At 37.1% G+C, this 27,495-nt stretch overlaps 1 long non-coding RNA gene across 2 annotated transcripts; it reads right to left on the bottom strand.

Annotated features, from left to right (window-relative positions):
• Positions 1-13,680: 13,680 nt before the first annotated feature.
• On the bottom strand, positions 13,681-26,008 carry LOC129012039 (uncharacterized). Of its 2 annotated transcripts, none has more exons than XR_008493541.1 (3): positions 25,949-26,008; positions 18,868-19,093; positions 13,681-14,906 (listed from the first exon to the last, which is right to left on the bottom strand). It is a non-coding gene; the product is annotated as an uncharacterized LOC129012039 (long non-coding RNA). The 2 variants fall into 2 exon arrangements; XR_008493545.1 differs by lacking the exon at positions 25,949-26,008 and adding an exon at positions 24,652-24,712.
• Positions 26,009-27,495: the final 1,487 nt, after the last annotated feature.

Here is a 27,495-nt window from a genome sequence, read left to right as displayed (position 1 = left end):
ACCGCAGTCATTTCTTCCCTTCTGTCAGACATAATTCCTCGGTTTGGCCTTCCCACCTCTATACAATCTGATAGCAGACCGGCCTTTATTAGTCAAATCAGTCAAGCATTTTTTCAAGGTTTTGGGAATTCAGTGAAACCTTTATATCCCTTACGGTCCTCAGTCTTCAGGAAAGGTAGAATGGACTAATGGTCTTTTAAAAACACACCTCACCAAGCTCAGCCACCAACTTAAAAAGGACTGGACAATACTTTTACCACTTTCCCTTCTCAAAATTCAGGCCTGTCTCGGAATGCTACAGGGTACAGTCCATTTGAGCTCCTGTATGGATGCTCCTTTTTACTAAGCCCCAGTCTCATTCCAGACACCAGACCAACTTGGACTGTGCCCCAAAAAACTTGTCATCCCTACTATCTTCTGTCTAGTCATACTCCTATTCATCATTCTCAACTACTCATACATGCCCTGCGCTTGTTTACACTGCCGGTTTACACTGTTTCTCCAAGCCATCACAGCTGATATCTCCTGGTGCTATCCCCAAACTGCCACTCTTAACTCTTGAAGTAAATAAATAATCTTTGCTGGCAGGACTATGCTGAATCTCCTTAGGCACTCTCTAATTGGATGTCCTGGGTCCTCCCAATTCTTAGACCTTTAATATCTGTTTTTCTCCTTCTCTTATTCCGTTTAGTTTTTCAATTCATATAAAACTGTATCCAGGCCATCACCAATAATTCTAAATGACAAATGTTTCTTCTAACAGTCCCACAATATCACCCGTTACCACAAAATCTTCCTTCAGCTTAATCTCTCCCACTCTAGGTTCCCACACCACCCCTAATCCCACTCAAAGCAGACCTGAGAAACATTGCCCATTATCTCTCCATACCAGCCCCCAAAAATTTTCGCTGTCCCAACACTTTACCACTATTTTGTTTTATTTTTCTTATTAATATAAGAAGACAGGAATGTCAGGCCTCTGAGCCCAAGCTAAGCCATCATATCCCCTGTGACCTGCACATACACATCCAGATGGCCAGTTCCTGCCTTAACTGATGATATTCCACCACAAAAGAAATGAAAATGGCCTGTTCCTGCCTTAACTGATGACATTATCTTGTGAAATTCCTTCTCCTGGCTCATCTTGGCTCAAAAGCTCCCCTACTGAGCACCTTGTGACCCCCACTGCTGCCCGCCAGAGAACAACCCCCCTTGGACTGTAATTTTCCTTTACCTACCCAAATCTTATAAAACAGCCCCACCCCTGCCTCCCTTCACTGACTCTTTTTGGACTCAGCCCGCCTGCCCCCAGGTGAAATAAACAGCCTTGTTGCTCACACAAAGCCTGTTTGGTGGTCTCTTCACAGGGATGCACATGAGAGAATATATATGGAAAAAGAGTATTCCAAGCAGAAAAACATAATGAGAGCAAATCTTCTGAGGTGATAGTCTGGTCATCAAATTTAAGGAAAAGTAATGAGAGCTTATAGCTGTAGTAGAAAATAAGCAAGGAGAGCATATTACGAGCTGAGGGCAGGAGGTAACTGGATTCAGGTACAGGGGAAGGGGCAATTTAATACTTTTAAAGAAATTTGATTTTTAGTCTGGAGGAAAATGAAAATGGAAGCCATTGTGATGGTTTTGAGCAGAGAAATGATATGATCCATCTTAAACACTAAAAGCAGCACTCTGTCTACTGTATTGAGAATAGAATGTCAGAAGACAAGGGTGAATCCAATTAGAAGGATATGCTGGATGTATGCAAATTATGAGAGAAAAGTAAGAGTCAAGGGTTAGTAATAATCGTGATAATAATTGGATATAATAATAATATAATAATAATAATTTTTTATGCTAAGCAATTGGATGGAGTTTTCATCAATTGAGATGTGGAAGGTTGCAGGTGAAACCACCTGGTGTTTACTTTGGGGCATACTGATTTTGAGATGTCCATTAGACATTCAAGTAGGTAGTTAACTAGAGACGGGTACAAATATGATATTTAGGATAGAAGCTGGGGCTGGAGATATAAATTTGTGAGTTGTTGTCGTATGGGTTATATTTAAATTCATGTGATTGGACAAGATCACTAAAGACATGAATAGAGAGAGTGAAGAGACCAAAAACAATGTGGGAGTCTTCCCAACTTTAAGAGACTGGGGAGAAGAATAGAACACTTAAGCAAGATTGAGAAAGAGAAACCAGTGAGAAAGAATGAACATCAAGGCATTGGGTGGTATGAAATGAAAATGAGAAAAGATCTATCAAGGAGGTAGGATTGCTGCTGAGAGTGGCTGTTGATCGGTGGTAAACATGAAGAGAGTAGTGTTGATGGCGTGAGGGAAGCAAAGGCTTGACTTGAGTGGATTTAAAAGACAATGGGAAGAGAGAATTAGAAACTACAAGAATAGGTCATTCCCTCAGAGTTTTTCAACAAATACAACTAAGTAATAAATGGATAAGAGACAGGGAAAGTGGAGCAAGTAAACTTCTTTAAGAACTTAGACATATCTATATATTTATGTACATCTATTTCAACGGAAAGGAGAAAGAGAGAAAAATATTAACGTAAGAGGAAGAGGGAAGAATTGCTGGAGTGATATTCAAAGATTTCAAGGAGTTCCTGGAATGACATCCTTAAACAAGCAAGAGGAAATGATATCTTTGTAAAAGTGGAGGGATTGGCTTTAGATGGAGATAAGATTAAAGCCCATTGTTTACTGCCCTATACAGTTCCTATTTTATAACATACCCATGAATACCATTGGGTGATTAAACACTTACGGAGGAAACAGAATGTGTTTGTATATATTATGGATATGGTTTTTATTATGATTATAAGGATGGAATTGAGAACATTTTGGAAAGTCAGAAAGGGGTAACCTGTTGCCAGCAATGGCAAAGTGGGCATTGAAACCGATTCTATATCCATTGAATTGTTTATATCTTCATATTAATTTCTTGTTCACATGACCACTAAATGCAAAAGGGTCTTGAAGCTAATTTAACATTGCCTTAATCCATGGATTATATTCCATTCTCAAGTCATCACTAATTGAGGTTGGACTGTCAAAAGGGCATTGAATTAAGCTACAAACATCTAGAATTAGCATCTTTTTAAGAATGAGAATATGTTATTGAATATAGGCCTCAGAATGGTTTCATTGAATGAGGATGTTCAATTAGATATCATGTGGTAGAAACATTCTCTTGGCATTTAATCATTTTTCTTTCTTCCAATTTTTTTTCGTTCTAGTATTCTGTCCCTCAACTCTCCTACTGTAATCCATTCATGAAAACATGGTCAATTTAATTTTCCTAAATTAGCAGAAGCTCTTTCATGTCACATTTGTTTGTTTAAGGCATTTAAAACTTCACCATTTCTTAGAGAATTAAATTCCAATTGCCTTGATTTGGTAGCCTTTGTCATCTTCACTATCACTTAATCCAAGCTGCCAGTTTATCTTGTTGCGATAGCCTGAAAATCATTCCATCTCGTGCACATCATATACCACTGTACAATCCATTTTTACATTTACCACTGTATCCATTATCTATAGTTATATTTATGCTGCCTAACATAACCACAAATCCTAGTGGCTTAAAATATTAAATATTTATTTAGTTCACAAATCTGTGGATTAATAGGGCAGTCTTTTGGGGCTAACCTGAGGAATTCTGCTGATGTGAAGAGAGGGCTTAGCAGGATTTACTTACAATTTATAAATGAGCTAGACTGCTTGGCTGATCTTGGCTGGGCTCTCCCAGGTGTCTGGCTGGTGGCTGGGTGAACTGGAAGGGGCTGAGTTGATACAAATGCTCTGCTCCACATTTTCTCATTCAGCAGGGTAGCCCATGCAGATTCTCCTGGTGGAGGAAAAGAAAGTAGCAGCCTGTATGTGCTTTTCTGAGTCTCTGCCTGGGTCCAGTTTGTTACTGCCCTACTGGCCAAAGAAAGTCACATGGCAAGTGGAGTCATTATGGTAAAGCACCAGAAAAAGGGCATGGATTTATAAAGGTGTGATAAATTGGGGTCATTAATACAATGAAACTACTAAAAAGACCTTTTTTTTTTTGAGATAAGGTCTCACTCTGTCACCCAGGCTGGAGTGCAGTGGTGCAGTCATGGCTCACTGCACTCTTGACCTCTCCTGAGGCTTAGTCTGTCCTTCAGCCTCAGCCCCTGAGTAGCTGGGACCACAGGCAAGCACCACCATGCCTGACTGATTTTTATATTTTTTGTAGAGATGGGCTTTCTCCATGTTGCTTAGGCAGGTCTTAAACTCCTGGGCTTAAGCCATCCACTCACCTTGGCCTCCCAAAGTGTTGGGACTACAGGTGTGAGCCACTGTACCTGGCCCTAACTTCTTAATATGTGCTAATATAGTCTCTGGCTCAAAGCCCCATCTCACACAGTTTTTCCCCCTAGCTGTTGAGACATCATTTTCTTTGGCCCATTTATTTAGCCTGATTCCTATTTGTCCTTTATTTCAGCTCAAATATCAGTTTGTATAGGAAACTCTGATTTCCCAGGCTAGGTCAGAAGCTTTTCTCATAACCCTTCATAGAATCATGTTCTTGTCACAGAGCACTTGACTTGGGTTTAATTATAGTATAATTATTTGATTAATTTCTGTGTTCCCACTACACTAATACCTCTCTAAGAACAAGAACTTTGACATCTCTTTGTAGCACCTAGGATCCAGTATTATGCATGGCCCATAAGAAATGTTTAATAAATGTTTATTGAATGATATTACTTACTCCGAATTTTCCTGGTTATTCTTTCTTTTTTCATTTCCTTTTCTTGAGAAATCTTATCTATTCTGTGAAATTTATTAACAAATTTTTAACGGGAAACTGCCATCTATCATTCCATGTACCTAATACATTCACTATTTTCCTTTCTTGTTTGCCTTTTCTCTTAGACCTTCGGTTAGACGTTTTTTCCTAAGTCCCTGGTCTTTCAGCAGTGGTTTCCTTTGTTAAATAGCAAAATTGAAATAGGAAATTATTAATAGTTGTCATTTCTCTGGCCACACCCTCCTCATTCTATTGTGGTCTTTGAAAAGGGAGCAATAACATACCAATTAATCCTGTGAATTAGAGATATGCTACCATGTCTTCCCTAGAGAGGTGTTTACTCTAGTAATGGAGCATTAGACTTGGAATCTGGAGATGTGGTGTAAATGACCTGTTGGTCCCTGCCTGGGTCATTTTACCTCTTTAGGTTCAGTCCTATTATAACATTTAGAGAAGACATAATGTCAGATGAAGTCTAATACTCTCACTAACTTTAAGAAAAGTTTTCAAGCAGTGTTTTGGTGATCTCATATCACATTTCCTCTGTGTTTTTCCTTAAATGGCTGCATATTTCTCTGATTAAACTTACTCTGCTATGTTGCATAAAATGCCTGGCTTCCAGATTCAATCATGATTTCTTTTTATCATTAAGAACCCTGTCTTCTTCCTGGTGCTTGGCACAATTAATTGCTGAAAATTTTTAAGCTCAGTGAAGACTTCCATCCAATTCTCATTTGTGCTTGTACATTTCAGGGCACATATTTTCAGAGAACTCCCTTGTGCAGAGGCTATTGCCTTAGGTATAAGTTAGACACATTGGAGACTGCAACTGGGAGCTGTTAACTCTCATTCATTAGTCCTTCCTTGAACGTGATAAAGTTATATTGAATAGGTGTCTTGACATGCTAATTTGAGAAAGGAATGCAAATGTAAAATGCAAAAATATAAAGAGCATTTTGAATTTATAAATTTGTCTTTTGGAATCACATACACCTTGGAAAGAATGCACTGAAAATCAAATTTCCTAATATTTAGCATATACTAAAGCGATGGGGAGAATGTTAATATCAGATTGTGAGAGTTCCAATTATTGAAGCCATCCACCAATAACTCTACTGAAGTAATGTCAAGGAATCCCAAGGGTGTGCCAGTGAAAAAAGAGTTTGTTATGGAAAAACTAATGGGCCATTTTCTGTAGCTGCTCCTGCTGTTGCTACTATGATGGGTAACATACACCAAGTAAAATATCCTTCTCATATGTTTAACCACACATTTTCACCCCAGGGAAATAGAATGGGCTTCATCTCTGTTAAATGTGTTGGTTGCTTTGGGATATTCTCTCTCCTTGTCTGTTTTTTTCTATCGATGTTTTATTTTTAATAAAAATATTTTATAGCATTCATGCAAAAAACAATTCAATGGTATCTTTTTTTTTCATAAATAACTTATGTTAGGAATAGAGTTAAATGGCTCTCCTGTGACCTCCATCTTGTTATGATCCATAGGTCCTTACAATTTTGCCTTCAGGGTGTTATGTTAGGATAATGCATCCAATGCTTACCCCGGTTAGATGGCCAGTTCTGGTGGTGCAAGCTGAGTGTGCACTATCTTTTAACTTGTTCCCAAAAAAAGGTGTTTGATGATGGCCAGTCTTTGCTGCATGCATGGGAAGTTATGTTGGTTTGGAAAAGCTTAAACTTTTGCATATGTTCTCCGTTAGCCATACTTTTATGTTAAGAAAATAATTTCTTCAGGAGTCCATCTTAGCCTTGATTTTTCAAGGATAATAAAGAGTTAAGAAATCTGAATCTCTTAGACCCTGAAAATGAATATTATTTTTCTAAACATATTGCACAGATTTTTGCAGATATGTGTGGTGAGGGGAATGTATCACAATGGAAAGTACTGGCATTTGTAATTCTGCAGAGAATGAATTAGAACATCGAATCTCTACTGAAGCTATTTCTGTTCCATTCTGTGCCTGCTTCAGACTGTCCCAATTCTTTAAAGAACAATCAATGAGTCTACTTTAACATATAAAATTATGAAACCTGGGTCCCATTTTGTAAAAGAAAAAAACAACTTTATAAAGATCCATGTTTTCTTTGGAGAAAAAGGACAAATGCATCATTTCCACTTCCAAGTTACTTCATCTTGACAAATGTAATTCCAGTCCTTGCCCCTGCAGGGTTAGCAGCTGATTAGACTAATATAACACATAAAACCCATAAAATTTATTGCAGATAAATTTTAAACCAAGTTTCCAGTAGAGAACTTTGACAATTGTCCCAAATGCATTAGAACTCAGATATTCTGGAATATCATTTGAAATCAAGATTGATAGGTATGTTATTTATAACTCATTCTCCATAAGAATTTTAATTTGTGTAAATTATTTCACTCTCAAGTTCAGCCAATACAGAATTCAGGAGTCATTTGGCTTTGCAGTGTTGATTTCATTTTTTTTTTTTTCCTACAGTTCTTTCATAGTTGCTTCTATGTTCAATTCCATAAAGTTTTTACTTATGGTATATTTCCCTGGCTTAATTCCCCTTTCTGTCTCCATGGATCACAGTGTTTGACAGAATTGCAGAAGAGAAAAAGACTCACCACCAGATTTTCCACTCAAACTAAAAGATTAAGTCAAGTTCCAATAGAAAATTCCTTAATCAAAGTTGTCAGCTTTCATATGGTCACTAACTTTAATACAGTCAAGCGGATATATATATATGAAATGTTGTCAAGAGCAAATTTAGGGTCCTGTTACATAGAAAAACACTATGGATCACAGATTATTCTCATTTCTTCCATAGAAGTAAAAATAATATAAATAATAAGAGCTATGTACCATTTATTATGTGCTAATTATAGCATCATTGTGTTGAGTGCTTCACTCAAGGTGATACTTGAGATTGCTCAGTTATTTACATTTCATGGTAATTCTAAGATATCCTATCCCAGGTCATATAGCCTTTAAGTTGTTTAATGTGGAAATTAATGCCAAATCCATTTCCGTTTTCCATCAAGGCCAGTATTCCTAACCATTCTGCAATACTACTCATCTATATCATGATGATGCTTTTATCTAATGATAAATGACTTTGGAACTCAGGAGCTTCAAACTTATGATTTCATATGAATCTGTGACGAATCCCCTCTAAGGGTTTCTCTGAATGTAGTCTCTGCCAGGATAGAGGATCAAACAAAGTTGTCTGTACAATATGACAAGTCGATTTGGCCCAGACACTATTGTTAGTGTTCTGAGTATTGAAACAACTTACTCTTCAGGATTGTCCCCGAGTAAAACACAATAGAATAAAATTTAGAATTGGTTTTTTGAAACTCCTATTTTCTGAACTTCTGGTAGATTCATGCCCTAAATCATCAGACAGCTTTATAGTCTAGTCTTCTAGGAGAACTGTGTACCTTTGAAACTGTACCCTCCTGGGGCCCCAAGCCAAAGTAAAAAAGACAGGACTCAGTCTAATACCATCATGATAGTAAATTATGCAACACCTCAATCCCGACACAAAGTTTATAAATATAAATTTTTTGTTCACCTTCCTATGTCTTCTTCAAAGCCTCCAAATTCAGTTCTCTTTACTCACCTAAATAAGCCACATCCAATAAACGGTAGCTGAGTAATTTTCAGGGTAAATGAAAACAATAAAGCTTCAAATGCATGGAATAATTCTTTATACCTAGGTCTTATCATGCTCTAGCAAGTTCTAGTCCAGTCATAGTTTTAAGAATTATCTCTCAGGTGAGGTACATGTATGTAATCCAAGGTGGATGCAAAATGATCCTCTGAATAATAGTAAGAAAATTTTAGGACTTCTTATTATATTAATTTTACCTCAATCTTTAAAGATTTTATTTTAGGGAAAGTTTCAAAAAGTAAATGATATAAAAGTATAGTGGTACATTTATGTTACATATAAATACACAAGTAATAGGCTTAACATATCTGGAGACTCCTGGTCTATACAACAATAATTAAGCTAAAGGAATTCTAGGTGGAAAGTATGCAGCCACTTATTATGATACTACAAATTTATAAATATTGATGCATCAAGTATCCAAAATTATGAAAATACTATACTCTAAAGAGGGGGCTACAACTCCTGATTTTACACACTAATTTTCAATTGGGAAGTAAAAATAATACCTCTAAAGGTCAAGCCTCTACTTTTTTTTTGTTTTTTTTTTGAGATAAGAAAAAATGCAGAATGAGATTTTCCATCTACGTAGCTTTAATTAGAAGGAAAAAGACAAGGGAGTGGAACAGACTTGTTATACCTTAAAACAGTATTTCCCAGGAAGTACTCTTCAATGCTATTAGGCTTTCTAGAGGAAGAGGGGAGTTTGTTAAACAGGTTTCTTTCCTAGAAGAATTATTAGAGCTCCTAATGGAAGACTCTAACAGGCACTATCTAAGAGGCAGACAAACTTATTTGACCATGGCATCATGTTTTTGAGAAGCACTTCCTCGAATGAACCTGTTTTTGAATGTACTTGGAAAATGCTGACTAAAGTAAATTGCAGTTTTCTGCTTAGGGCCCAAACCTCTACCCATTAAATTAGTGTCCATCCCTCTTCAAGTTAATTCCACTTTAATTTATGGCTTACCAAGAGTCAGGGTATTCTCTCTCTTTTCCCTTCTACCTTACTCCTCTTATATTCAATATATATGTTTTGAGTTCTTTCCATTTATCCAGTAGTGTGCTAAGTATAAAGAGAAAATTATAAACCTACATAATCTTTATTCTAGACATTATACACATATTTATTCACAATTATTATAAATCAGAAGTTATAAATAGGTTTCAGAGGGAAACTGTGCTTGGTTTGGTGCATTAGGGAAGCATCCATGAGATGATATTTCTGCTGAGATATGAACGATGAGTTGGAAATGGACATTTGAAAAGTAAGGGAGCTCCTAAAATAAAGGAAATAAATATACAAATGCTCTGAGTGTAGGAGAGATTTGTTCATCACCACCATTAGATTAGCAGGGTAGTGTGACTGGAGCAGAGTGGATGGGATAGAAAGCTATATGCATGGGGTGGCAGAGTCAAGGAGAAAGCAGATTACACAGGGCCTTAAGAGCCATGTCAGGGCTTTGGGATTTTAATCGAGAGCAACTGAAAATTATGAAAAGGTTTTAAGTAGCGAGTGACAAGATCAGAATTCTCCTTGAAATGATCACTCTGGATGTTTTGTAGATGATGAATTGGAAAGAGACAAAAAAAAAGAAAAAAGACATTTCCATATCCTTCTAGATAAACCCTGCAAGGACAAGTATATGTTCCCTTCACAAAGATACCCTAAACATTTATGACAGTGCTTGGTACTTGGTAGAAGCCCCACAAATATTTGCTAAATAAAGGAATTAAGATATGCATCCAGTTAAGATCCTACTTTAGCAATTCAGGTGAAAGGCGTTGGTACATTGGACTTGAAAGTGACAGTGTAGGAATACAATTTTGGTGATTAACCATTGGCTTCACCTCCCATTACTTTCAATATATATATTTTCATGTGAGGGACTCTTTTGATGGAATATTAGATATTAGCCAGAAATTGACAATATACAGATTTTGGAGACATGAGGAATTACTAGCAGGTCCTGCACATCATAGGCAGCTGTCTACTTTGCCCATGAACTTATATAGCAATGTTTAGGTAACTTTTCAATTCCTCATTTTTAATATATAGTCATATCATGATTCTAAGCTCATTTAAACTTTACATATGTCAAGATTAAAACAAACAACCATAGAGCCTGTTAGGAATTTCATTTATTATTTTAAATATATACAGTTTTGAAGACCCAGCTTAATTATTGTTCCGAATAGGTATTTATGTTACCCATAGAATTTACACAAAAAAATAAAATTTTAAATTATGCTCCAAATGAAAATGAGAAAAGTGCTTGTTATAGGTTGAATTGTGACCTTCCAGTTCATATGTTGAAGTCTTAACCCCTCTACTTACAAATGTGATCTTGTATAGAAATATAATCTTTATAGAGTTAATCAAGCTAAAATAAGGGCATTAAGATGGGTCCCAATCCAACATGACTGGTGTCCATGTAAAAAGGGGAAATTTAGGGACAGCCACATATACAGGGAGAATGACATGTAAGTATGAAAATCTACAAACCAGAATGACCTAGAACACATCCTTCCCTCACAGCCCTAAAAAGGAACCGATCCTACCAATCCTTTGATTTCAGACTTTTAGCCTCGAGAACTGAGAGTCATTAAATTTCCAACAGTTTCCAGTACTTTGTTTTGGCAGCCATAGCAAACTAATGTAATGCCTATAAACACCAGCAAACTTATTAAGATTCTATTAACTGTTCTTTACATTCTTTATTTTGGCTGAGTCTGCCAAATTTAGCAACACATGCTGGTTGCTACTCTGGATGGTGATTAGTTCTGTTGTTTATAAAGACAAACAAATTGTATTTAAATCTTTTAAAGTTGGAAAAAGGTGGAAAGCAGGAATAGCAACTGCAGTTTTAGTCAAGTCCTGTTTCTGTCTCTATTATTGTTGGAACTAGAAGGAGTATTTTTTTTATTGAGAAGCCATTTGTTTTTCTGTGTGATTATTTAGAATAAATAATATTGGCAAGGCCACTTCAGCTTTAGTTTGAGATGGTGCAAATGTCATATGAATTCTTAGCATTTTGCTTTTCTCAAACATGTTTTCTTTACTTTAATGATGAATACACCTGCTTCATTTTATTTAGAAAGAAGTCATTCTCTTCACTCTGACTGAGCCACCACTTTTAAATACACAGTCAGTCCTCCATATGTGCTGCTTCTGCATTCTCAGATTCAACCATCAGAAGATGAAAGATATTTGGGAAAAAAACAATGAAAGATAATATAATTAAAAAATACAAATGAGGAAACAATACCATATAAGAATTATTTACATAGCATTTACCTTGTTTTAGGTATTATAAGTCATCTAGAGATGATTTAAAGTATATAATAGGATGTGCGTAGGTTACACGCAAATACTATGCCACTTTATTTCAGAGATTTGAGCATTCACGGATTTTGGTAACCTCAGGGGTTCAGGAGCCAATCTCCTGTGGATGTGAAGGGTCAACTGTATATTATAATTAATGGCTGAAATAATGTGAATAAACATTCAAATTTATTCATATTCTTTTTTGGAATTGAAGGATATAAAAATTAAATAATATTAATACACAAAGATTTAAAGGTATCTTGAATTTAATGTTATTAAATTCTCCAAAGTCTAATGCCATGCAAATCATATTTGTATTTATCCTCAATATTTTTTCTTGACCAGTAGGTTCAATATTTTTAATACTTTTTTCTAGATTTTACACTTTAATTTTAAAAATCATTGTCAATGCAGACATGACAAAAAACTAGTCCCAAAGTTATAGTTCCTCAGCTTCTGAAATATTTGCATATTGGTTTCTTTTTATCATTTTCAGGGCTTGGAGCTCAGATAAATTCTGCTATATCAACACATATTTATAGATTGTTCAGAATCACAGTACATGTGATAAAAATTACAAACAAAACTGAAGATGTAACTCTTACTCTAATAAACGGGGAATGTTTTATAGAATAAATTGAACTTGCATTAAAGTCAAAAGAAAGCATGTGTGAATGTGTGCCTGAGTGCGTGTGCACACATGCTAAAGGAACAGCGTGAGCCAAGGCACAGAGTCATAGTGAGTACATTTTAAGTGAAGGTAAGTAGACTTGATTGGAACACAGATTTGATGTTGATGACTTGAGTTACCTTAGATTATGTAGGTAAGGAGTGATTACTGGAGGCCTCAAATGCCAGTAATAGAGATGCTTTCATTATGGGTTGAATTGTGACCTCCCAGTTGTACCTGAGACTGATGAATAACAGGGGCTATTACAGAGGATCTAGAGCCTGGCTTCCCATCCTAGCTCAGCGTTTACTGCTCTTAGCACTCCAAGCTTTTACCCTGTTTTATTTTTATAATGATACAAGAGTGCCGGGAAGGGATGGGCGTGGTCCCTTTAAATGATATGGAAGGGGGGAAGGGAAGTGTTGGGTAGAGGAAGGCCCTGGCTAGGGCTGTACCCCCACGGACCTAGGTGAGGACAGGCAGAAATGTTGCATTTTCCAAGACCGCTCTGGCCCACCACAACCCCATCCTGGGCCTATAAAAACCTGAGACCCTAGCAAGGCAGAGACAGAAGCTGCTGGATGGCGAGAGGAACACATCGGAGGAAAAAGATAAGTGGCCGGACATTGAGAGTATGTTGAGGGAAGCACACCAATGGAAGAGCACACTGACTGACGCCAGCAGGAGGCCAGGCCGTCCTCTAGCAGGACTAGGTGGAGTTTGGCCTGGGGAAGTCTTAGGAGAGCCAGGGGCCACTAAGCAGCCCAACTCCAGGGGAAAACCATCTCCCTTCTGGCTCTCCCATCGGCTGAGAGCTACTTCCACTCAATAAAACTTTACATTCATTCTCCAAGCCCACGTGTGACCCGATTCTTCCAGTACACCAAGGCAAGAACCCAGGATACAGAAAGCCCTCTGTTCTTGGGATAAGGTAGACAGTCTAATCTAGCTGGTTAACACAAGCCGCCTATAGACAGCAAACTAAAAAGTACCCTGTAACACACACCCACTGGGGATTCAGCTGGAGACACTCACCTCTAGACACTGCCATGGGGTCAGAGCCCCACAGCCTGCCGGTCTGTATGCTCCCCTAGAGGTTTGAACAGTGAGGCACGGAAGAAGTGAGCCACACCCCCATCACCAGCCCTGTGAGGGGGAACAAGGGAACCTTTCCCGTTTCAACAGCATGTATCACCCTATCAGACACTATAACAAAATCATTTGTTTAAATGGTTTTATTAAAATGTTTAAGTTTTTAATGATCCTTCTCCCCAGGCAAAATGCCAGACTTCCAGGAAAGAATTATTCTGTTCAACTATTACTTCCTCATATCAGGCTGATGCAAAAGTAATTGCGGTTTCGGATCGTGAATTTTAAATCATTATAACTAGGCTCAAACACATCTTTATTAATCAAAATAGGAACCATTACAATCAACACATTTTTACCAATGAAAAATAAGTTTGTTTATTCCTGTAGCATAAAAATCCGTGCTTCAGGATTCAATGAACTCTTGGAAAGCACTTTTTGCATTCTATTGGTTGTGGAAGTGTTTTCCTTGCAAAAAGTTGTCGAGATGCTTGAAGAAGTGGTAGTCAGTTGGCGGGAGGTCAGGTGAATATGGTGGATGAGGCAAAACTTCGTAGCACAGTTAGTTCAACTTTTGAAGCTTTAGTTGTGTGATGTGCGGTCATGCATTGTCGTGGAGAATTGGGCCCTTTCTGTTGACCATTGCAGACTGCAGGGGTTGAAGTTTTCGGTTCATCTCTTTGAATTGCTGAACATACTTCTCAGATGTAATGGTTTCACCGGGAGTCAGAAAGCAATAGTGGATCAGATCAGCAGCAGACCACCAAACAGTGAACATGACCTTTTTTTGGTCCAAGTTTGGCTTTGGGAAGTGCTTTGGAGCTTCTTGGTCTAGCCACTGAGCTGGTCATCACCGGTTGTCGTATAAAATCCACATTTCATTGAACGTCACAAACTGATTGAGAAATGATTTGTTGTTGTTGCGTGGAATAAGAGAAGATGACACTTCAAAATGACAATTGTTTTTTTTTTTTTTAATTTTCACTCAGCTCATGAGGCATCCACTTATCCAGCTTTTTCACCTTCCCAATTTGCTTCAAATGCTGAAAGACTCTAGAATGGTCAACGCTGAGCTCCTTGGCAACTTCTCACGCAGTTGTAAGAGGATTAGCTTCCATGGTTGCTCTCAGTTGGTCATTGTCAACTTCCTATAGCCAGCCACTATGTTCCTCGTTTTCAAGGCTCTCCTCTCCTTTGCAAACTTCTTGAACCACCACTGCACTGTACGTCTGTTAGCAGTTCCTGAACCAAATGTGTTGTTGATTTTGCGAATTGTCTCCACTGCTTTACGACCCATTTTGACCTCAAATAAGAAAATCACTCGAATTTTCTTTTTGTTTAACATCATTTCCATCATCTAAAATAAACATAAAATAAACAACAAGTAATAAGTGATTAGCAAAAAAACATAAAGTGAGAAATGCCCATTAAAATGATGTTTAACATAACCACATTTATTTAAGAATGTATTCCAATATCAAATGGTAAATTCCAATAATGCAAAAAACCACAATTACTTTTGCACTCATACTTAGAACCATGCCTGGGGCATTATGAAAACTCAACAAAAATGTGTTGATTGGATGAATGAGTGACCTTGAACAATTATTTAATTTTTTTTTTTTTTTGAGAAAAAGTTTCACTCTTGTTGCCCAGGCTAGAGTGCAGCGGTGCGATCTTGGCTTACCACAACCTCCATCTCCTGGGTTCCAGTGATTCTCCTGCCTCAGCCTCCTGAGTAGCTGGGATTACAGGCATGTGCCACCACACCCGGCTAATTTTTGTATTTTTAGTAGAGATGGGGTTTCTCCATGTTGATCAGGCTGGTTTCAAACTTCTGATCTCAGGTGATCTGCCTGCCTTGGCCTCCCAAAGTGCCGGGATTACAGGTGTGAGCCACTGTGCCCAGCCTATTTAATGTATTTCTAACTCACTTTCCTTATATTGATATGGCAGTGGTGATGATGATATTAATAATAATCACAATAATACCACAGTGGTATGATAAGGCTTATACATAGATCCATCTAGCACAGTGTTTTTCACATAAGTGCTCAATAATTTTTATTTATTTAATTTTTTTTTTGAGACAGGATCTGGCTCTGTTGCACAGGTTGGAGTGCAATGGCATGATCTCAGCTCACTGTACCACCTGCCTCCTGGGCTCAAGCAATCCTCTCACCTCAGCCTCCCAAGGAGCTGGGACTACAGGTGCATGCCACCACACCTAGTTAATTTTTTAATTTTTTTGTAGAGACAAGGTTTCATCATGTTGCCCAGGCTGGTCTCTAACTCCTGAGCTCAAGCAATCTACCTGCCTCAGCCTCCCAAAGTGCTTGGATTACAGGCGTGAGCCCCTGTGCCTGGCCTACGCTCAACAAATTTAGACACCTTTTTTCTTTGTGCAGATTCTTGCATTGAGACCAACATAAAAAAAAATTCTAAAGGAAGTCTTGTAGATTGATTTTAGGATGTTGATTATTTTCAAAACAAGTGAGAAACCCAGGGGTGTAATGAACACTTAGTTCTAGGCTTCAATAAACAAAACATTTATTTGAAATTAGTCTAAAATAGAAAAGTAAAAAACGGAAAAAGATAATGCATGAATTGCAGGATCCAGCAAACATTAAAGAATTTTTTGAGGAAAAAATAGATAGATAGATGATAGATAGATAGATAGATAGATAGATAGATAGACAGATGATAGATGATAGATAGATAGAGATATATGTCAGTGAGAACAGGACAAGCTAATCAGAGAAGGCTCCATGGGAGAGGAATGCATTTGAATTTGGGATTGAAAAATGGGCCTGATCTGTCAAATGCCCCCAAGAGATCAAGGGAAATGAAGCTGAGAAATAATCAGAATAAAATTGCTAATTTTAGAGTGAGATTTCAGCAATTTGATTGGTAGAGAAGATGCGGAATTCAGGTAACAAAGGAAGTTGTTGAGTAGGAATCGGTATTTTTGGCTTTTAGTCATGTTTACAACTTCAAAAATGGGAAAAAGAGAATTGCTAAATATGAGTATCCTATCTATAGATTTTTTTTTTATATGATACTATTGCTTTTTAAAGATTGAGTTTTCAATTTCAAGTTCAGTTATAGAAAAAATAAAACATCTGGAGTTTGGGAACTCCCAGAATGAGATTTTATTCCCTCATTGGTCATGTCTGAAGACTCCAGAGCTTAGAATTCCCTTCATAAACCTTACTTTTCTTATGGATAGTTCTACCCACAGACACCTTTTCCTAAGTATAATCTCTAAAAGAGTTAGAATTTGTGAGTGAGTTATGCAGAAGTGTTGAGAGCAGCATTTCCCAAGATATGTTCAATAGAGCACTAGTACATAGTCTGTTAATAGCTGTTATATGAAAAAAAAAATTACCCTAGTCAAACATATTTTTGAAATGCAAGTTAAAACAAACTCAGACACTTTCTTTACTGCAGGATTCCTCAGAATCTCTTATTAGTGTGCAACTGTGAATATGAAAGAAGTATTTAGGGCAGCAGTTGTTTTCAAAACACTTTTGACCAAGATATCATTTTTGTCATGAAACTCACATTTGGACTTGTTGAGGGGATGTATTTTATTTAATATTTTCCAGCTCCTTTTATCTCAAAGTAAATGTTCCATGATATTTATGTTATATAATGAGCATGAAAAAAATCACTTAATAATAATGATGTATACATACAGGAATTGCAAGTCTTTTTTTTCTCTCCTTCCTTCCTTCCTTCCTTCCTCCTTCCCTCTCTCCCTCCCTGCCTTCTTTCCCTCCTTCCTTCCTTCCTCCTTCCACAAGAAAGAATTTGAGGCAAGTCCAGAGTAGAGTGAAAGCAAGTTTATTAGAAAAGTAAAGAAAAGAATGGCTACTCCATAGACAGAGCAGCAGTATGGGCTGATTGACTGAGTATATTTGTAGTTATTTCTTGATTATATGCTAAAAAGGGGGTGGATTATTAATGAATTTTCTGGGAAAGAGACAGGCAATTTCCGAAACTGAGGGTTCCTCTTGCTTTTAGACCGTACAGGGTAACTTCTAGATGTTGGCATGTAGACTGTCATGGTCTGGTGGGAGTGTCTTTTTGCATGCTAATGCATTATAATTAGCATAAAATGAGCAGTGATGATGACCAGAGGTCACTTTCGTTGACATCTTGGTTTTGGGTTTCGGTGGGATTTGGCCAGCTTCTTTACCACATCCTCTTTATCAACAGGGTCTTTGTAACCTGTATCTTGAGCTAACTTCCTATCTCATCCTGTGATTAAGAATGCCTGACCCCCTGGGAGTGCAGCCCAGTAGGTCTCAGCCTTATGTTACCCAGCCACTATTCAAGAGGAAGTCACTCTGGTTTGGACACCTATCTCCCTCCCACCCTTCCTTCCTTCCTTCCTTCCTTCCTTCCTTCCTTATCTTTCCTTCCTTCCTTCCATATTCTGTCTAATTAGGAGACTGTTTCAATGGACTCTTTAATTTTCATTTAAAATAAAGAACTTGTACCAGTGAATTAGATTTCAACTGTAACTATATACTGAAAAAATTATAAAGTAACTCTCAGGAAACATCATTAACAAAATCTGTGGGACTGGGATATCTAAATTTCTTCATTTCCACTTTGTAAGCTCTAGTATTTTGGGGCTCTAAATTTCTTTGAAAACATGTGAGGGTTTGAGGTACTGGCATGCATAAAATTCTTTAGTAAAACAGGAATATTGAATATGCTTTTAACTTTAACACTAAGCATTTCTATGATTGCCTCACACTTTTTTTATCGGTATTGACTGCAGTGGATTCATGAGGAGGACATATGTTCTTAGCAAAGACATATAGGACGATTCTGCGTTACATCACCACCACCCACCTTCATTTAAGCTCTGGAAAGAGACAAGCTCTTCCAAATGTTTCCAATTTTTATTCTGCTTTACTCTCATACAGATACTTCTCTGGAATGTTCTTATCTCATCCACCATGATTTCTTTGTCTCTCAGCTTTGTTCCTCTGCCCTTCACAGAAGTTATGCGATCAGCACATCTCACTGCAGCCTCTGGATACATGTTCCCCGCATTGTGCCCCTCACTCCTTCTCCCGTTTTTGAGGCAGTTTCCCCAGTGCCCAGAAGCTGTCACCTTGTTTCATATCAAAGTCACTTATGTTTTCCCTGTTTCTGATTCACAGCTTTTACCTACCTTGCAGTGCTTTTCTGGAACATGTTTGGCCTCCCCAGGTTTGTTAAAGCCACAAACAAACACCAACATTATCTATCTGAATTATTCTGATTGTTTTTTAAAGAGCCATTCGCTTTGTGAAACCTACCTTTTCAAATTCCAAGGTAAATTGGCGCCTTGGAATCCTGCATTCCTGTGGTCTGAAATGCTTCTTGATATGCAAGTACAGCAGGAAGACGTGGGCACAGAAATGCCTGGGCAGAGCTGTGACCAGCTGCTCTGTTCTGTGAGGGAACTTCAACCATAGTTCAGGCGACAAGAAGCCCTTACATGAAATAAGCCCCTCTGCCCTTCCTTTGCTCCTACTGCCTTCCCTAGAACAAAAATAAAGGACACCTCCTTCCGTAAATAGACAACTACTTCAGATGGAGTTAGTCAGATGAAAGTCACAAGATGACTCAAAATGCCTATTTCACAGGCATAAAATATTCTTGGTGATTGAGATATAAAAGAGTCAGCTTTAAGTGTTTCATTAAAATCACTGCAAATACTATGCATAACAATTTACCAAGAACTCATGAAGCTGCTTGTTTAATAAATGAAGCTCATCTATAGTAAACGGCTTGGTGCAACCAAAGTGGCTCTAATCAAATTGGGGACAGATGAGTTCTGTACATGCAGCTTATTTCATTAGTTTACTACTGTTTAGGGTTCATAGGCAATGGCCAATTGATATTATTTGTGACAACACTAAATAAAATAAGTAAAGGAAAATAAGTTGCATGATGTATTGCAGAGATAAATCACACCCTGGCAAGTGGGGAGCTGAAACCCTCCAGCAGAAGCACTTAGCACACTTCATTTGATTCCCACTCGTCAGTCTCAGTGCCAGTGGCTCAAAAAGAATGCAAAGGTAAATGAACACCAAAATATGATTTACAGTACTGGAAAACAGTCCTACCCAAATAAATCAAGGTTCCACTTCATTGCAGGCATTGGTTTATTCATAATACAGGGCTTTTACAATCAACTCCTGCCAATTGTAAACAAACTGCAACAAAACATACACCTGCACAAAGAGATAGGCATGATACTGTGTGTGCATAGAGAACTAAAGAGGTTTAGAAACAACTGCAGCTATTCGGTGGATTGAAAAATGAAACGGGCAGCACATTTTAAAAGACCTCGTTGGTTTGAGCAGTAATGTTGTTGCAGTCTGCTTACATGATTAGGACAGGAGAAGCCATATCCACTTTCAGAATATATAGATTAAAAAATGTTCAACCAGACTGTTTCTATACATAGCTTTGTTAAAACTCCTGGGAAGACTATCGTGAAGTTCTGTTCTTATTCAAGATTTTAAGAATTGTGCTGGGTTAGAGATAAAAGACGAGAGAGAGGAATAAGTGAATAGAAGAATCTATTAAATGAGGTGTCTTCTAAAATAACTTAATTTCATTTTCATTTTAGGCTCCATAGATTGTAACTGCCACCTTGCTACTGGGGAGCTTTTTATCTGATGTAAACCAAAGATAACAAATGAGGAAACTGAAGGGTTTGTGTCATAAACATCTCTCTTCAGCTAAACATAGGTGATTGCATATTGCAAACATAATTCTGTGTTGATTTTTTATTAATAATAAACCTAAAGGAAAAAAAGAAATAGTTGAAAACAAACAAACAAACAAAAAAGGAAAACCTTAAAATTACAGTATTTTTAAACTGGAAAGAACTTCCTTATAGATCATTTAGAAGTGTAATTACCAAATTCTGCAAAAATAATCTTAGCATTTAAGAAATATGAGTAAGCCAAGGTCACAACATTAGTTAACGACAGAGCCAAACTCCAGCTCAACGACTTCAAAATCTTTAAAAAGTTTGTGCACAAATATGTTGAAATCTTTATATCCTACAGTTCTTTGTGATATGCAAAATACACAGATAAATGTTTTATGTTCTTACATACCCTGTATATGTGCATGAGTGTGTGCACACATATGTGTATCATGGATTTTTTTATACATATACGTATGTCATGGATTTTTTTAAATTTTAGATTTTCTGCTTTTCTTATAGACTTACAGCAATATTTTATTTGGTTTCATTATAATCAAGCAATTTTTCTAAGAAGCGTTTAGTGTGGTTTCCAACATGGAAGTGTCCTCCCTGAGGTTATTGTTGCACTTAAATGGCTTTTGTTTTCCTGCCTTCTTATTTGTGTCCTGAGAAAGACATACTGGACTGACTGGTTGTCTACTTAGTGCCATGTTTCCAAAGGTTGTACATACACTGTGTTTCCTCTAACAAGCCTGCAAAGCAACTGCCTAGAGAAGCATTTAAAAACAAGTGCAGAGTCTGTTTTATAAAATATCTTTCCTGAGATATAATGTAGCACTTTTAGTAGTTGTACTGCAGATACTGCTTATATTATTGAAAGTTAATATTTTATCCCTAGTTGCAGAGGTATTACAAATTACCAAACCTATACAACCATGCTACCTGAAGTTAAGATTATACATTGCTGAGGTTTAAATAGGTGTTTGCCTAAGAGCAGCATTCTCCATAGAAAACAAGTTTTCAGAAGGAAAGCAGAAACAGTTGGGTTTTCATTCTATTACCATTGAAATTGCACTTCTTTTTGTTAATGATTGAATAAATCAGAATTTCAGTGGTGTATTCTCAGCATTTGCTTCCATTTATTCCATCTGTTAGGGGAAAGCACCAGCATCTTGAGAAATAACCCACTTTATAGTCAAAAAGTATAGTCTGCAAATTTAAGCTGTTTATTGTGGGATAAAAATACCCACAAAACAAACAAGCTCTCCTTGAATATTTGTGCCCCTGGTTGGAGAGCTCTTCCATTCCCTTGAAGGCTTTTGGCTATAAAACACCCTGAAAAACAATTTCTCACAGTCCTAGCTCGTATGTAGGAAACTGTTTCTCTCATTCTGATTAACTTGACTGCAGGTTTGCCTGGGGATTAAATAAACTAGCTAACTTCCAAAACGCTTCCCAAGGGGGGAAGTTCTCTTCTGCCTTTTGTCTATTTCAGTGTCAGCCCTTGACACCCAGGCAGGAAGACGGGGATGGGGTCGGGCAGCGGTGTAACTTGGTGGGAATTGAACACAGAAATAAAACCCAAAAGAACATGGAGGCTTTCTGTAGCACTGCTGGGAAATACGATTGCAGCCTGCCCCTCCTGGTTCATGTTTTCTCTACCTGTTACAAGTCATTTATTTTTATCACACCTTTAATGAAAGTGACCTATAGAAAGGACTTTTACCTGGGCTGTGGTAAACTAAGAAAATAAAAAAGAACTTAGAATTATAGTGGTTTAGTTAGCCATCAAGGAAATAAGAGAAGTTAAGTTTTCATAAGAGAAGTTACTTTTTAAATGAATGTTCTAAACAAAATAGTATAATGTACGGGAGGAAGAAAATCTAGTTTATTGTCTCCAACTATAATTGATTCACCAAATATGCATTCAACCTTGAGCCATGTGTAAGCTTCACTTTGTCTTTTCAGAGTTCAAATGCTACCATTACTATAAATATTTATACTTCAAGGTTTACAAGTTAGTAACAATATTTTCTATTGACTAAGGTTAAATATTCTCCCCAAATTTACAATGTTTAGACCATATCAGTATTTTGAATGACAGAGAGGCTGGCATAACAATTTTGTTTTCTTTCTTCTATTCATCTGATACTAAAGCTTCAGGGGGATTGCTAAGTTTTTCTTCCAAACATGCTTGTAGCTTATTTCCTTGTTTGGCAAGGGAATGAAATTTACCATCACTTGGGAAAATTCTGAAGTCAAGCTGTGAAACTGAACAAAATTTTCATCAGCAAAAATTGAGTTTGAAAAACATGTGTTTCCCCTTTGGTAACAGGAGGATGCGAGGTAGATAAGAAGCAGAATCGCAGAGTTTAAGCCTTCATTATTCTTTCCTGTGTAACCGTTCGGCAGCAAGGAAGAGAAAGAAAAGAATGCCAGCTGTAATGCCCAAAGCAAAATCTTTATGAGAGTGAGCGATAGAACTCGGAGAAGCAAACCAGGTGTCCACTCCTTGATCTTAACACACAGCATTTGTATACACAGCAGAAAAGGACAGACAAGCCAAGAAGGACAGATCCCTGGGGAACATGGAGAAAGAAAGTGGAGTGAGAAATCTTAAGAGGCTGTGGGTCCTCGTAGTGTGTTCACACAGGCATGCTGAACAATAAGTCCAAGATTATATTTTCATAAAGGAAATAGTATAATTGGCTATTTCCTAAAGTCACCTAAGCCCAGCCCAAAGGATACGTTTTCAGGGATAACAATAGCTTAATATAATAACTTTATATTATCTTGTTTGATCTTATCTGATCTGCAACAAGTCTATAAGATAGGTTACAATTATTCAAGAAGAACTTAATACTAGAGAGGTTAAACCACTTTCCCGTGAGCCAGAATCAGTCTGGCAGTCTGTTGCTATAATTTCTTGTATGATATTTTACTGAACCAAGCAGATTTACACTAAAAAGTAAAATTCACAGCCCCATTATTCTCAGAATAAATATGAAAGAGTTATCTACCTTGCAATGAAGGAAACATCTTTTATAAGAATTGATATTACGAACTTAAAGTAAAATATAGAAAATCAGAGTAAGTGCTCTTTCTGGTGACCACACCCTTAGGGTGAGTTTAGTCTATCCTTGTTACATAAATATAATGTAACTTTCACTTTCCATTGCTCAAATGTATCATTCATGACTATCTTTTTACTCCTGGTTGCTGACATTAGACTGTAGGCCTTACTCTTAATGTGAGAGAGAAAATCAACAATACCGCCATCATTACCATAGAAAATATTTAGTGAGGCCTCAATCTGTGCACCTGTTGTTGTTTTGCAAAGTGGGTTATTAGACGTGGTTCTTGTCCACTGGGATCTTAAAGACAAAGGAAAGGACATACAGACAACTAAACAAGCAATGAGACTTGTACACAGGCACATATGTGCCAGCTCCTATTTGCATATGGAAATGTCGACTTTGTAGATTTAAGTTAATGATGTTTTGCTTTTGTCAATCCATTATGAATTGTCAGCTATTAAAATCTGGCCCCAAGTGATATCTCAGCACAGTGACTTGCCTGATCCTGCTGTTCTGTTGTGTAGGTTAAGATCTCAATGTTCCTATCAAGCTTCAGGGAATTCTTAGCTTGTAAAGACCTTGCATTCAGGGTCACTGATGTTTCAAGAAACAGCTTAGCCAAACAGCAATTTTTTTTTCTTAAAATTTTAAAAAGTTAGTTTAACAATTAGGAAACCAAATCATCTGCTGGCTTCTCTCAGAAAACAGAATTTAGAGGAACATTATGAATTGAAAATGAAGCTTAAAACACTTTCTATTTTGAACTCTGATAAACTTGAGACAAAATATAGCTTTCCTTTTTTCAGTTCTCAGCACTATGAGAAGGCTTATTTCTATCTTAGGAATCCTCATATCATTAAAAATATGTTATGCTTCATAGCATCATTTGATGCATAAATATGGATGGGAGTAAGAAAATAGAAAGATTGCCGATCTTCACCTCTAGAAATTTGTTTTTGATATGGTACCTATACACAACAATGGACTAGGTGCTATACATAATCTCATTTAATATTCACAATTGTTGCATGGAATAGAAACTATTTTACCATACCCCACTCTCCCTTTTACCGATGAGAAAATGCTAAATGAGTTGATCTAGGCTGCACAAAGAGCAAGAATTACCAAGAATGTTCAAACCACAATTTATCTGACTCCAAAGCTCATCTATTTAATCTGTGCCTATCTACTTTATAGAATAATTCTAAAAGGATGCAAGTCTTTAACTTCTTTCTTTCAGAGAAGGTATGCCTTTGTAGTATGCATTGAATATTGAGTACCCTAAGGGAAGAGTGTACCATAAGCCTTTCGTGTCTTCTCAGCCTCATCTCTTCCACCAGTCGGCTGCACCATATAGTCCGTCGTAGGTTCTGGCCAAGCTCACACAGGTGAACCTGACAGCGTCCTTCTTAGGTTCCACAGGGACTCCCTGATGCTGCTGCATGGCACGTCTCTGCCAGTCTCACAACTTGGTAGTGTGGGGAAGTTCACGTCCATTAGGTCACGCTTGACTATTGGAGAGCTGGCGCCCACGGAAAAAAAAAAAATCATTTCCATTTTGTCTTCCAGGTGAACAATTCTGAAATACATTTCATAAGCCTCCTTAGAAAGTCTGGCAGGATGGAACACCATTTGCCTATAGTGGTGGCCGATGCATTCATTTTTGGTTTGGCTTTCCCTCCTGCGTTTCATTCTCTCTCTCATTCCTGTGCCTTGGGTTCCTGTCCCTAATAAATGGTCTGCATACAAGCTCTTTTTCTAGGTTATGCATTCAGAGTACTTCAAGCTAAGACACATGTAATTTGTTTTATTAATTATTATATGCCCATCTTCTAGTAATGTATCTGACAGGGTATATATATAATCAATGATGATAAAACTGAAATTTTTTCTTATATTTTTACATTGCCTAAAATGTGCTTGGGATAAAGGGAGTTAAGAAATTGTTATTTTTTTCACATTTGAGAAACTGTAATGATGCTTAGTTGTTGCCATGGATGTGTTGCCTTGGAAGCTGAGGAATTGGACAAGGTTGAATCCATTCTGGTCATTTCTAGGGGTGTTAAATGGGCACACACATCCAGAAAAAGTAACTTCTAATTCCCTTGATGCCAAGACCAATGTAATCAGTGCTATTATTTTCTAATTGTAAAAGCCATATTCCTATTACTGAAATTTGTAATACAATTTTTATCACCCATTCCTTTTTCCCCCTAGTGCGAAGTGAATACTGTAGTAAATTCCTTGCTTTTTCAGATATGGGTAATTATTTTTAAGCAACAGGATAGCTCATACTCTAAATTGAAATAAGCCCATCTTATTGATTCATATCCAGTTTGTCATCAGATAGATATCAGCCTTTAAAAATAGAATCATAACTAGGATTAATTAAAACAATTTAAGAAGGTCTTGTAAGGGAAGCCAAACAGTGAAAAACGGTTGAAAATGAACCCCTTCTCTCTGTTACTTTCTGATCAATGTTTTCAATGCCTGTGGGCTTTCTGGCAATAAAGTGTTCTGGTGTCAAGGATTACAACTGGGCTCCCTTCAAGAGCAATAAATTCACTTAAAAATATGTAAATGTGTTTCACTTACCACTGACCTGGAGGTGAAAAGTTCTATATCAAATTACTCACAGCCTGAGATACCCATTCTCCTATTCTGATTCTAATTAAAAAGGGCTGAGAAGCAAGCTATGTAAGAATGTTCATTTATAGTACAGTAAAAAAGTAAGGAAGATTTACTAAGTGTTACTTGCCACACAAAGCTGCAACTACAGCGAACCAGGAGGAAAGGAGACTTCAATGTTTCTTCCAAATAGAACATGCTTTTCCAATTAAAAAAAAAATAATTCACCACCATAATCCAAGAACTTGTCACTTCATGTCGATCTTTTGTGAAAGCTTTCTAATTGGATTCCTTGAGTCTTGGAGTTTCCTTCATGGGTTTTCACACTGCTGGAGTAACCATTATGATCATTGTGATGCAAGTGATATTCCTATGCCCTCAAATTGGCAGGGATCCACCATTGCCCAGGTTAGATCATTCAAAGTTTTTCATCCAAGCATTCTAGCTATCTTCCAAACTTCCATCTCACAACTGATATGGCTGCCAGGAGAGGCAAAAACAAATTCTTCACTGGCAGTGAAATGCCTTCTAAGTGCATTGTGGCATGATGGTCAATCTCATTTCATTTATTTTCCTGGTCTACTGGCAACTGTGAGGCCAGGAAACATCTTTCATACTGTCTTTTTTACAGACACCAAACAATCTTTTATTAATTGAATGAGAATTGTATCCCATTCAATTGGGTATTGTTTAGATGCTGTCCTACATATTTTACCTTTAATGTACAGTAGGTTTGATGAACAAACTAACATATTTCAAACTTAATTACCCTGAGAAACTACAATAATTAGGTACAAGTGGAGAAACTGAGGGCTGAATCCTCTCTCAGTTATGGTTTTGCGGGTGATACACTTCAAAACTCTAGAAGCCTCAGCTACATTATAGTGGATGTGAATAATGCCCCCTGCCCTCAGAAGAGTTTCAGGCAACGCTTGCTGAGCCATACCTGGCAGCCATGCTGAACTTTACTAGCCTTGTAGATTTGGAATAGCTGTTTAACCTCCTAATTTATGAATAGGGGACAGTGTACTTCCTTAAAGGATTGTTGAGGATAAAATTACATATTATTTCTTCCTGGCATCGTTTACAATTATGAATTTGGTTAGTGTCTAACACTGGAATATGTACCTTTCATGAATGTGGGGAGCATGTCTATTTTTGCTTATCACAAGAGTGCACTTTTTTGTAATGTGCCAGCTGTTGAAAAATATTTGTTAAGGAATGAATAAATGTCAATTAAATTACAGAGTACCTGGCACATAACTGGAGCTAAGTAAATGTTGGTGCCTTCTTATCCCCTTTCTATTGTAATTAAAGATAAAAAATTTCTAGGGAGATATCAACAGCATTAAAATTGTTTACCACTTAAATCTATCTATATGCTTCTTTAGCATTCTAAGAAAATAAGAATATAGGATTAAATATCTCAATGATCAAAACAAGAAGTGCTAAACCTTCAAAGCATTGTCTCTGGAATTGATTAGATCTGATTTTGCGACCATGCTTCTAGCGAA

Source organism: Pongo pygmaeus, chromosome 1 (assembly GCF_028885625.2).
Source record: "Pongo pygmaeus isolate AG05252 chromosome 1, NHGRI_mPonPyg2-v2.0_pri, whole genome shotgun sequence".
NCBI classification, from domain to species: domain Eukaryota; kingdom Metazoa; phylum Chordata; class Mammalia; order Primates; family Hominidae; genus Pongo; species Pongo pygmaeus.
The sequence above is the reverse complement of the archived record's forward strand: the minus strand, read 5'-3'. Positions and strand labels throughout refer to the sequence as shown.